Source organism: Rissa tridactyla, chromosome 8, assembly GCF_028500815.1.
Source record: "Rissa tridactyla isolate bRisTri1 chromosome 8, bRisTri1.patW.cur.20221130, whole genome shotgun sequence".
NCBI lineage: Eukaryota > Metazoa > Chordata > Aves > Charadriiformes > Laridae > Rissa > Rissa tridactyla.
This window is the reverse complement of record NC_071473.1, coordinates 3540222-3553873: the sequence shown is the minus strand read 5'-3', so window position 1 is coordinate 3553873 and position 13652 is coordinate 3540222. Positions and strand designations below refer to the sequence as shown.

Genomic DNA, 13652 nt, shown 5'->3' with positions numbered 1-13652 from the left:
GATTTTAACTTATTAATTCTGCTTTAATCTGTAGGTAGAATTCTTTGTTTTGGGTGTTCTGTCCCTAAACTTTATTCTGCTTTTCTTAGGAAGAAAAAAAAAAAGGTAAGCAGTTAAAGGTGAAATTCTTCATGCCTAGATATGTTATCAAAGTTTCATTAGAGGACGTGGGTAGAGGTTAGAAACATGACTTTGTATAGTCTCCCTTAGATTCTTACAAAGGATCTCAATATAGCTATACAAAAACTAGAGAAATTCGGCAGTGAAATTCTCGTAGTTTGTTTCCTCGTGCTGCTCCTCTGCATGGGTTCTCTAGTGTCTAATACTGTAATTAAACTCATGTTGCAGCCCTTAGGTGCTCATCTGTCTCCACTTATAAGATGCCTATTGAGTCTTCTTGTTGCACCTTTGAAATCTGTGTCTGAAGTATCTTGAGACTGGTAAATGGCTAAAGAGTAAATAAAATGACTAGGTAAAATTGCCACAGGATGATTATATAAATGTCATTTCCTTAGGCTAGAAATGTAATGATTTCCATGTTGGCGTTGGGGGGGGAAAGGTGTGCAAGGGAGAGATAAATCAGTTGATTCATAATTCCTGGTGTCTGTAGACACAGACTGAGACTTTGCTGTTCTAAACACTGTTCAAAAGTGGAATAAAAAGATGGTTCATGCCACAGGGAACTTGAATTTAACATGAGACAACTACTAAGAGAATCCAGTATAATAAGCAATAATTGCATCAACAGCCTGTTAAGAACTCTTTTTTTTTTCTGGGAAATGCTATGATCAAGCATGGGTTTTGTTTTTAAGGGGAGATTCAGATTGGGATCATGTGGGAGTTTCATTCCTATACCGGTTAGCAATAAAATTGCATCAAACTGGAAAAAAGAAGTCCAGTTTGTTGAATAAATAGCATTCCAAGACTAGTCAGCCTACCTCTGCATTCTCTGGCTTTAAGGATTAAACAGGAAATACCAAAAAATAAAAAAGCCCCATAAAAGCCAAGCATACAGGCATGCAAGCGATCGTTTAATATGCTGTCATCTTCAGCGTCGTGGTATGGTTCTATCCTGCATCTTTTTGGATGGCAGTCATATAACCCGTTTCATGTTACTGGGGCAACTGAAACTGCTGCAGGGACCAGAGCTGTGAACTTGTCACTAGCGCAACAGTGTGGTGTGTTACAGAAATAATGTGTAACTCAGTCCCGCTGCATGCATCTGGGGTGCGAACGACTTGAAAATGCCGGGTGCTATTATTTTACTGTGCACATTGCACAGGAATTTATAAAGTACCTCAAATGTAAATAAAAAGCACTTACTGCATAAGGGGGTTTTTTAACATGTAATAGATTGTTCTCAAGGATACAAATGCTGCTTCTGGACTGGTTGCTAATCGAATTATTAAGACTTTAACTTGAACAAGTTTCCACGCCTCACTTCTAGGTTCAGCAGAAGTCTGATTTGCTGAGTACACGGGGATTAGCAGCAGTAAAATTTCTTTTTAAAAAAGAAAAAAAAGTAAAACTTAAAACTGCATAACTTTTTAAAGAAAGCAGGTGGTTTAAGGAGATGCCTTATTTATACTCGCATATGATGTGTATAAACCCATACCTTAATTTAGTTTAAACCCTTGCTGGATATAGACTCATGTAAATAAATAGAAGCCAGATATAGCGGACTCTGAGAAAATAAATCTTTTCTGAACTGATTTTAACTAGGTCTAAAGAAAACCTCTGCATCAGGACTCCCTTTCTTATTTAGTATATGTGAGCTATTAAATGGAATATACTTGGTTTGAACTGAATTTATTGTCTTTATAATAGTCTCAAAATCATCACCAAAATCTTGGAGCTTTACGTTACTGTGATTTTTCTGAATGTTTGTGGACAAGGTCTGAAGTATTGCCCTTGCTCAGCACTTGGATTTTCTTCACCCTGGTCTTACAGTCAACTGAACATCAGCTCTTTTTTTATTATTGTTGTTATTTTGGCTTCTAAGCCATAGGATTATATTGGTCTGCTTTTGAACTCTCTATTTCTCCAGGAAGCTGTGTGACTTTGTTTAAAAATAAAGAGTAAAAACATGTTGGTTGGTTAACTAGAGCTGAAAATTGCAGCGTGCAGGTGTCTTCCTATGGTCTGTAATGCTCAGCTTAATGCCTGACTCAGCAGCAGCAAACTTGTTGAAAGAAAATGGCTCTGACCATAACCTCGTACAATCTGAAAGCTGCTTTTCCAGGACCACAGAAGCAGCCTCTGGGCGTTTGAATGTTTTCTGCTTCATACTCAGTGCCTAGAAGTGCTGGCTGTAAATCCCTGTCTGGGTCTTTGAGCCTTTCAGAAGTGAGTGGGTGGATTCTACAATAGCAGGGTGCTTTTTTTGCCTTTTTTTTTTTTTTTTTCCCCCTTTACCATCTTTCTTAAAGCGTACTAACCAATTTCACTTTCTTTTCACAAACATCAGCCTCTCGCTCTTCCCCCACCCCAGCCTGTCCCCACCGACCCAAGTTCCTCTGGTCCTTGTATGTGAGCCAAGTAGTTTGGGGACAAAAGCTTCATTGTATGTTTGGTTACATTGTCACGTCTCTGTCCTCATTTTTTAACTGCTAGAATAGGAATTCCTTTGTAATCAGTATGTGATTCTTCTCTCTTCTCCCTTGCCCTCATTATCCTACCCCATTTTCTGTCTGTATGTTAGAAAGGAATACATTTATCACGTGTCTCAAAATGTCCTGTAACATTTGCTCGTTTGAGGTTGCCGGTGGTAGTTTGGGCAACTGGGTGTTAATTCTTCATTGCCAGCAGGTGGAGACAAATTCTATTTTGAATGACTTCCTTGGGGAAAGGACCTTGGGATTTCAATTATGATTTAGCTCAAAGGGTGGAAGCTTCTTCAGTTTGAGCCTAATAACAAGTATTTAGGTATACTTGGGAGTTCCGGTCCACGTATAATAATCTGCAAGGATTTTTTGCACCCATAAATGATGTTTCCTTTTATTTCATAAATCATGGAGACTAAGGCCAACATAGGAATTGCTTTGGTCAGGTGGGTTTTGTTTTGTTGGTTTGTTTTTTTTTCTCTCCCAGGTCTCTAGTGGGAGAATGTGAGAAGCCGTTCACTTTTGTTTAATGTGTCCAGAAAAACCATGAAATCTGAACTGAGGTTAGCTACTTTTTTGACTTCTTGCAGCTTGGCATGCTTCATGTCATTGTGGGTAAAGATGGGACAAATAGGGCTTGTCAGGCAAGAAAATTATACTTTTGTCATGGTCAGAACAGATCTATATTGTGTGCTAGCACTGTTAACAGAGCTTAAGCTGACAACGAGCAGATCTGCAAAGGCCATCATTTGGCTTCATCAGTTCTTTAAAGCAAAACTGACATGTTTTCTCAGATTAGGTTTTTTAAATGTGCACACTGTTTTGGTTTTGGGACTTTGGTTTTTTTAATCTCTATCCTAACCACTCTTAGTCAAAGGAATGTCTTTATTTGAATGATTTTTACTGCTTCCTTTCAAAATACCGAGTCTCTCTGGCGTGTAACTATGTATTTCAACAGCTCCTGAACTCCTCCTGTGGTACAAGTCATATTCTCCTCTCTTCAGGATTGATGGGGCTATTTATTCTGAACTCCAAAGCCTTTCTGCAGTGAAGGCAATTGTGCCGAGTTATTTGCATGTAGCCAGACTAGCTTCCGACTTGTATTTACAGCTACCCACCCTTCCTCATACAGAAGAGCATGGCCATCCAAGGAGGCTGCAAAGGCAGCTGTTATAATGCAATTATTTTTAATATACAGAATATCTTAATGATCCACTGCTAGAGTATCAATTTAAATTCAATTGTTCTTACTGATGTGTTGTTATTATTGGTGTTCACTGCACCGTTGAAAGAATTTCTAATGTTTCAGTAGCTCCTTTAAAAAAAAAAATAATAAAAAAGTCAACATTAATGGGAAGTAGTGGTTCCTGAGAGGGAAGTAAGGGGCCTGCAAATATAGACAAAAACTTACTACTGTGTCCATAGCTATTTTTAGATCTCTGCACAGGGAATTGTATGGAACACTTCCAGTAATACTTCAGATACTAAGAGCCTCTGAAGCCTTGGATGTGGGAAGACTCTGGAAAATGTTTTAAAGACTGTTTCTTTTATATCGATTCACCATTCTCTGGGTGTTTTGAGGTGTGGGGATTTGGGAGATATTTGTAATAGGACATGAGTCACTCCCCTATGAATTAACTGGGTTTTTTCCCCTCTAAGCAGACACTTGAAGTAAATCAAAGTGGTTAAATCATGCCTGCCAGAACAGATAGTGTGCTGGAAATGTTGCATAGTGAACAGCCTCCTCCCGTATAGTTTAGTATTGCTTTGTTGCTGCATTCTCCTTACGCAGGGAGTAGGTGGCTTCAAAGCCTCGTAGGCAGCCAGCTGTGTGTTTTGGGAGGTATGGAGGTGAGGCACTACTCATTCTCACTAGTTCTTGATACAGAGTGGACAAACTGTTGCTTAAATAGCTTTATTTTTGGTACAGGAGTATTAGGTACGGCAGCGATGTGAGATGATGAGGAGTTGGGCTATATACCAGCTGCTGGAGCATATGGAGGTTATGTGGCAGCATTTGCCTGCCTCCATAAGGCAAGTGAATTGAGAGGCTGGGCAGCAAAGCAGAGTGCTCACTTGCCATGAGGAGTAAGTGACTTCTGAAACGGCATGTTAAATCTACAAGAGTGGTCTCTATTTTGTCTCAATTCTTCAGTGCACTTTAACAGAGATTTCTTGAATCAGTAAGTAAGAAGTTTCAAACTGATTGTTTGCCTTTAAGATGCAAGGGCAGAGTAGAGTTAGTCTTAGATGCGTATTTCTAAGCATTTTACTCTTCTTTCATCATACATGCCACAGCACTGAAATGCAGCAGTACTTGCGCCTGCTATCGACATAATGCATTTGCTGATGCCCTTCCTTTTGAGGAAATACCGAGTGTCAAAGCAGCTCCAGCTTATACAATTGGCCATAACACAAAAATGAGCTCTTCATGTTCAAACAGTAGTTTGCAAAAAGAGCTTACGCAAGAGGCTATGAATGTTACTTATTCTGTAAGGATGATTTGATTATTTTTTTTTCAGAGCCATGAAACTCCCCTGTTTCATCAGTGAAATCCATTGGGGCTTGACCAATGCTGGTGAGATGTACAAAGGAAATAGCCACACTGTTCAAAGTGCCAGCATGGGAAATCTTGTTACCATTTAATGCACGTAATTGGGACTAGGCGGCAACTCTTTGCCAAATTACTTTTGAGCTTTGCTTGGGTATTTCTAGTTTGCAGAACTCCTGTGAAGCTAAATTATTCCTGGGGAAGTTACGTGGATCTTTTTCTTTTCTAGATCTCAATGGGACATACCACTCTGAGCCAAAACGTTTTTGTTTTGTGGGTTGTTTTGTTTTGTTTGTTTTTAAAAAACAATGGATTGACAGTAGTACTACAAATCGGAAACTTACATTTGCTATTGCCAAGCCTTGGTATTTTGTAATTACACTGTGTTAATGCTGAAAGTAAAGTCCATCTGTATCTAACAATGTTTCATGAAAATTTATTTTTTTAAAAAGCTAACTGTGAAGCTGTGGATGGTAAATAGGCCTGTTTAAATTTAGTTATTACACTTAAGGAATGATGGTGCTATATAACCTAAGCCTTTCCTTAAATTTGCTACTCGTTTGTTATAAAAATCACAGTAATAGTCTATTATAGTCTGATTTTGTTATGTTAGGATTCTGAAACAGTGGTTTAATCTGATATAAGATGTCATATTAACTTAAAAGATTGTGAACTTGCAGGCTTTATCTGTGCAGCTTGAATAATGTCCTGCTCTGGACTCATACAGCAGGGTGAGTTACAGAGATGTGTGTCTTCAGTTAAATATCTAAGCAAGGCTTTATGCCAGTACTGTGGCAATTAAGTGCCAGAGGTCCAGATTTAAATTCTTAGTTCTAGTTCTGCCCTCTAATCCCAAGACCTCAAAACTTTATGGTCAAGCTTTGGAGTTTGACTCATCTTTGTGCAGCAAAAGAAGTTTAATTGCTTGTTGAAGTATAATACTGCAGAGCATTGTGGCTGGTCTGTAGTAGGAAGGATTAGCAGTTGGAGTCCCTGGCTTCTAATCCTGTCTCTAAAACCAAATAGGAAAATTTTTTTCAGATCAAAGTCTCAAGAAAGAACCCCCAAACAAAAGTGGCATTTTGTTAAAGGAGGTGAGACTTAGTGAGTTACAGTTTGGGTTTTATTAAAAATTGAGAGGTAACATAAAGCAAAACGCAGCTGGAAACCTTTGCACAAAATTCTGTGGATATTGGCTAATACTGTATAGTTTGTCACTTTGCATCTACAGAAGTTAAATGCTCAGTCTCCTATAATATTTGCAGCATTCTAAAAATAAATGCTTAAATGAGATATGTTAATGGGCCTGCTGCCACCAGAAGAACTCCTTGAGCAGCGTGTTTGGCTGTACCAGCACCAGTGTGTCTTGACAGTCACCAAGATTCAAATTCAGGACTGAGCTGGAGCAGGAGGCAGAGCCGAGGATGCTTCATAACGCGTTGTCTGGCACCTACACCAAGGAATGCTTCACTGGGTAATCTCAATTTTGCTTTAAGTGCCACTGAGCAAGAGGTGAGAAGAACTTGCATTTAAAGTAGGCTGAATTCAAAACCATTCGGAGAATCAAAGGTCGTAAATGCATGCTATGCTGCAAATCATTCTGAATTCTAGCAAAATCCACTTGTGTTCTATCTTTTCTCAGTAAGAGAAGCAATTCTCTCAAGCAGAACCATCCATAAAAGCTGTATGATGGGTGAAGTGGTTATTAGCTGTTCTTAAATACTTTCTGCTATTGGGGAGAAATAACGAGAACCAGAAAAGGCCTGAATTATGCCCTTTTCAAAACAGTGCAAACGGAAAAATGTTAAGAGAACAGCAATCTGTTACAGTACCTACCTGAAGTCTCAACCAAGGATTAAAGCCCTCGGTACTAAATGCTCTGTGGAAAAATAAAAGGATTCCTGCCATGAATTGCTCCTGGCCTTAGATTATGACAGAATGCAACAGCTGGATGAAATGTAGCCTGCATGGAATTGGGAGGATAAGTTGGAAAGTAACGAGCAGATCATACATAATAAATAAGTGGATAACAAGAAATTGATATGCCTACCATATGGGAACTGAGACGGACGCTGAATGAAAAGAGCTGTGCTACTGGCTGTTCTAGTACTTGGTACAGTGAATTCCCGGCACTCTACAATTTTTCCTTTTTTATTTTTTTTTTATTTGAAGATCAAAAACTTGGGGCAAAATCACCTCTAAAGTCTGTGAAACGTACAGTGTATTAATGCACTTCATTAATGCCCAGCTGTCTTTGGATACCAAAAGGTTGAAACTCAGACTTTGTGTGGTCCTACTTTTTAACTTTTGGGTTTTTGAAGGTAGATTAAAAAGCCTTGTATTTTTATGGTACTGTGTAAGGCTGCCTGTAGGAGTTTTTACTTTTGGCCCTTGGGTGCCAATAAATCTTGACTGCATTTTTGGTGTGGTTAAGGTGAATGAGAGAAACAACTTCATAGATACAGCTCCCATGTTGAAAATTCATTATGAGAATTTGCATCTGGCCTACAGATTGCCATTTTTCTAGTTAAAAGATTTCTCTTTACTTGTGTGTTTTTATTAAGAGCAACCTTTTCTGTCTTTATTTCTTAGTGCTTGAGCCCGTTAGAGAACTGCCTGGGAGTCCCAAAAGATTGACAGAATAAACACTGTACTCATCCTTGCCTCTCTCTGTGTGCCTGTGGTAGTGGTTATGATTTGATGTCTTACCTCCAGCAATAGCACTAAAACACAAAATCTAATGTTCTTAGGCTGGAAAAAGTCCTTTTGGCTCCCAACTCTTGAGACTAAATGCCACCCTGCTTCCGGAAAGAAGCTTTGATTTTATTATGCATAAAATAATTAGAAAAAATACTCAGTATGTCTGTCTTTGCAGAATTGTTGTTCTAAGCACTAATTAGTGCTACTCTAAATCTTGCAGGACTGTATTGAATATAAGGATTTGTTCAGAGCAAGTACAGCTGTAATTAATCTTTGCATTCCCATCAAGAAATGCTGGCACATGCTGTGAGAAACAAGGAAGGAAACTTTCAGTTCAGGCTGTCTGAGCCAGTACCCAACTGCAGCTAAAAACCACTGGAGTAATCTCTTTATCCCTTTCTGGTGTGCAGGAAAGTTCTGGGCAGAGACAAATCTAACCGGTCAGCAGCCTTTAGGTTTTGATTATGCTGTTTAATTTCCATGTTCAGAAAGTTTCTATTGGAACTCAATAATTCGAGAGACTTCAAAATTGGCAACTAGTATCTCAGTAGAGATTCCCAGTAATGAGAATGTGTTCCAGAAATCTGAGCAAGCTAAGTACATTCAAACATACACTCTTTGCATGACTAAGGGAGTCTAATAGACAGTTCCTACTGAAATTTGGTGGAAGCAGGACAGAGTTCATATATTAAGTAATTAACATGCAGAGTTTAAAAGCATGGTAGCACATGAGGACAACTTTTGTTCTAGTTGCAACAAAATACCTGCATTATGCGGAGACATGTGTTAATATTTGTTTACACTGAAGTCTAAAAACAATCAAAGAGTATTGTTTCTAGTGGAAGGGCTCTGCTTGTCCGAATGGTTTCAACCCTTCAATCTCAAAGATACAGCTGAAATAGGGACCGTTATATTTGTGTTAGCATGGTATGTGTTATCAAAGTTTTTGGTGTATTAAAGCTGTGTGTGCCACTCAAAGATCCAGCAAGGACTGGCTTAGCTGTGTAAAAGAAAATTGAGGGCTCCTGCTACTTGCTGTGTGCTATATTAGCAGTTTTCTGACCCTATGGCTGGTTTCAGGAAATTAGGCCAAAAAAAAAAGGGGGGGGGGGCACTGCGAGAGAAGAGGTGAATGGTTTTGTTAAGCCTGTCTCCCTGCCATGGCTCAGTGCACTCAGAAGAGCGGTGCTGACGGTGCACTTCACAAAGTTCCAGTTTTACAAGTCAGCCTTTTCCACCTCATTTACATGTTCTCTGTAGTAATTCAGCTTTTTCATATTGGTCCTGGACCTCGTCCTCTCCACCTAGAAGTGGGACAGCGAGCAAGGGTGAGCTCAGTGCCTTTCAAAATTCTCTAAAATGTTCCCTTGAGGAAGAGTAGTAAGAGGTTAAGGCTTGGATTTTTCAAAGGGGCCACTGAATTTAATAGGATAATGGGTAATGAATGCTTTCAGGCTTTCCTGAATATCCTAGTTTATAGTAAGCTGTGTAGGATCAAGAACAAGTAACGAACACAGATGAACAAACATGCAAAACATTCAAAACTAGGTCTGTTTTTATGAGGAAGTCTTGCTGGCATATCTTCTGGATTTTTGTACTTAAGAGAACACGTATTTGAAGTTGTTCTTAACTTGTCACACTGACAGTGAATTATGTTTAATGAGCGTATATTGTTTAAAAGGCAGGACCTGGCAGAAAGCCGAAAAGGAAAATGCAGGTAGGATCATTAGGTAGCAATAACTCGCTCAGTTGGCTGTGTTGTGTTCTTGCTAGCTATTCAGATCTTGCTCCTTTTGCAATGACTTGAAAAGACTGTAATTTTCTTTAACATACTTTTCTTCTGTTATCTTCCCCTGCTCCTGCTGTCTCTCTAACAAGTCTGTTCTGCCTTAAAACATTAAGTGTTTTATTCAATGTGTTGTGCAGGGATGGAGCTGAACTTGGGCTGTAGCTCTGTGATAGAGTAATCACGGTGAGCAATAGGAAATGGTGGTTTAGGGAGTTCTGCTTCGCACTGTGCTCTTGCTTATGTTGGCACAAGTGATTTTGGAAGCTCTGCTGTAAATTGGGAAACTCATCTGAGGCAGAGTGCAACCCTACGGCTGACTGTAAGCGCAGCCGAGGTAGTGACGTGCTGTGGCGTTGGTGAAGGGACAAGCAGCTGGCATCACAAGCGATCATGAGTCACCTTAACCTGGTGCTTGCCCAGGAGTGATGGTCTTTATCTCGCTGATCCTTCATCCAAGCAATGCTTCCTTTCATTCTTCCTTTCCTCCATAAATCTTTCCTGATGCTAAAATAAGATGCCTGTACCTCAAGGATGCTGTTTAGTTTTTAAGATGTTTGCGTTCCAAGTTATCAGAGTATAAAATTATGGAATAGTTTGGGTTGGATGGGACCTTTAAAGGTCATCTGGTCCAACCAGATGCAGTAAGCAGGAACATCTTCAACTAAATCAAGTTGCTCAGAGCCCCGACCAACCTGACCTTGGATGTTTCCAGGGATGTCTGAAGCATTTGCATACTGTTCAAAGTCAAGGCTCCGTTTCTCAGGTACTGAGTGTGGAGGAGATGGTGAGCAGAGGGAGAGAAGCAGCACAGTATTTGTCTTTTGACTTTTGAGTTCATGTGAAAAGATAGCTGTGTGACAGTGGAGGCTTTCGTAGATAGATGGCTGATAACGCATCTGAACATGGTACTTCTCCAGAAAATCTCTCAAGCCTCCATGCTGCCACAAACTGACCAGCTGATAACTGAACACTAATGGAAGGAGCAGAGCTGTTAAGTTGTCTTCTCCAAGGAGAAGAGTAAGGTTAGCTCAATGCTCTGCTGCTTTTTCTGAACGTGCACCCGCTGGGAAGGCTCTCCATTACAAAGGCAGAAGGCAGCACGGTCTCCACCTTCTCATTAGTTTGCAGCTATACTTAAATCTGCTCTGTGGAGTAAACCTATTTTGCTCTATTATTGATTTAGGATTTGGGGGAGGGGAGGAAAACTTCTTGGAAACATCATGCAAGATTTTCTGTTTGAGAGAGTGGAAAACATGTTGCTCTGAGAAGTAATTTATTGACACCTTTCAAATGTCTCCTCTGTATACAACACAGATTCCTGCAGTTCAGACTGTGGCAGACTTGTGCTTCACTTGGCTTTCCTCCTGAACAAACTGTTGGTGTTTGTCCTTAGAAGGTCCGCTCTCCACCCCGCCCCCAAAGCCTCTTAAGTTGACTTGCTTTCCTTCATATTCACTTAGTTCTACTTCGGAAAACTCAGTAAAATCTCAGACTGAAAAAATAGTGGTTTATTGATGGAACTCTTTCCCATTTAATTGCATCTCTGAATTCTGCGCATTTAAGACTTTGACGCAGCCAGTTTCAGCCTGATGAGAGTACAGCACTGAATCGTAATGACATGAGATGTGGGCAGGAGGCTAAAGAACCTCCTACCATATCCCCTTTTTCTGGCTTCTTTCTCCCAGTCCAGCACATGCGTTCTAAGTTGCAAGGAATTCAGATGGCCATCTGCATGGCTGGACTGTTTCTCCCTCTACAGTTCAGAAGGATGTGACCAGGGCTTTAATTAGGATTTATTTTTTTTTAAGGCTAGTCTGCTCAACAGCTTGTAGAAGTTTGTTAAACCCACTTCAGTTTCCACTGTGATTTGATTAATTTACATGTGTAGATGAGACCTTAAGGATGGAAGCTAAGTCACTTATTTCAAAATGCTTATTTCATCTTTAGATTTGTTTCCAGATGCTTATAGTGCCTAATTTGTATAAAGCACATGCATGTGAGGGTGAATAAAAACAAAGCTTTCCATTTGATACAAGACTTCAACATTACTTCTGCGCTTTTTTCCGCCACAGTAAGTAATTTCTAATAAGCCTGAGCTTTGAGATAGCAGCTTTATAACGATTGAGAACTGTGTCAAAGGACTTGGCTGTAGATGCACATGAAAATAGGATGGAGTTGCCCATTAATACAGCTGTTGTTCGTGCAGAAACCAGCCCCATCTTACCTTGTGAGTCTTCACTCAGGGATGCTGGATCCTTTAGTGAATCAGTACCTGAACAGCTTTAATTTTCAGCTCAGATAAATCCATTCCAGTTTTGATTTCACGAGTGAAAGTAATGACATGAGTTGTGTGCTATGATAGATTGAAGTGAAAAATGCAGGAAAAGCAATCCTGAATGTTTTGAAAGAGAACAAATTCTGAAATGAAATAAAAAGAAGTTTAGGTTACTTGAGATCTTCATACTGAAGTATCAACAGTGCAAGAGTTTAAGTGCAAATTTGGAAGAGCTTCCTCTTCTTCTTATGCTGAAATAATCTTCAGTAGGGGAGAGAATGTTTGGAATAATTCATATGTTGTGACTGGATGTGAATAAATAAAGTGTTTTGAGATAGTGGCTATAAATTAGATCACAGAGAAAACTTGATTGTGAATGGAAACTGAAGTTTATTTCGGATCACTGAAGGTAGTTTGAGGTTCACTGTTGCTCATCTGCTGGACTCGACATGTGGTGTTGTACCAGGTGGTGGAGCAGGAGAGATGAGGTTATAGGGAGGGCAGTCACTTCTGGGGTGAAACCCTCTCTCATGGACCCAAAGTACAGCTGGGAACTAATGAAATAAATGGTTTTGGCATATGGCATGAGACAACTTGATCACTAGTGATCTACGGGATTTACAGGTGCATGTAAGGATCAGACTTCATGGAAGGCAATACCACTCTCAGTGCGAGTGGGTGAATGTGAGAAGTTGAGTTGCTTCTCAGTGCTGAGAGCAAGTGAAATTCCACTGATTTGAGAAGTCCCCGGGAAAGCAAGCACAGTGACAGCTGGCAGAAATGGTGCAGCTCAGAGTTCAAAGTTGGTCGGTCTCTTAGAACTAGCAAATACTGAGCTATTATTGAAAAAGGAGAAGTTTTTTTTGTTCCTAGGGCACATGTTTTTTGAAAATACAACACAAACTGCCTTGAGGAATCCCTCAGACTTGCGAGCCTTGTGTTCTCTATAGCTGACCCTACTGGTGGAAAAACTTCAGACTAATGTAAGCAAGGCAGAATTTTATTATTTTTTTTTTCTGCACTCTACTGCCTATATGCTTGGTTTTGTAGGAGTCAAATAGCACACCTGAGTGCAACTAAGACTTCACTTGAATTTTACCTCAGTCTGATTTCTACCTAAAACCTAACTTTCAGATTCCAAGCAGCTTTCTGAATCTTGCAAGACCATCATTTTAGTCTAGATCACGTCTAAAAACAAGCAAGATGATCTTTAAGGTCCCTCCTAACCCACCATTCTATGATAAAATGAGAAAATCTTTTTTTAAAACAAACTTTTAAATAAATGTGGGGGATAAATGACTCTCTCCAATCCTTATAGTCACCTTTTAACAACAGGGGTAGACAAATTTCAGTAAAACACGTCTGAGCTGATGTTTCTACAGAAAGCAGAGCATTAGAGCAGTCTGCAACAAATGCTCTGGTGTAGAAGTGGAGAAGGAAGCATCGTTCTGCGAGATACTCAAGGTTATGCCTGTTGTAAACGCATGCAAGTTGCTAAGCTTTCCAGCTGGCCACCTGCCATGGAAAAGTCCAAGCTCAACTTTCTCTCATGGCTGGTGTTAGCCGTTTTTTCAGCCCACAAGATCTAAGATATTTATTTCCCATCCCTTGATCTGATAAGATCTGAAAGGGAAACTCACTGGTAAACTTGTGATTTAGTCTTGATCAGATAGTCAGCACTGCTGACTAGATTTAATTCACAAGGTAGTATTTTTTTTGTTGTCCATGTCTATT

At 39.7% G+C, this 13652-nt stretch overlaps 1 protein-coding gene across 1 annotated transcript in view; it reads left to right on the top strand.

Annotated features, from left to right (window-relative positions):
• GNA12 (G protein subunit alpha 12) overlaps window positions 1–13652 on the top strand; it is a 44762-nt gene that overhangs the window by 14535 nt on the left and 16575 nt on the right. The gene's annotated exons all lie outside the window — the stretch shown is intronic.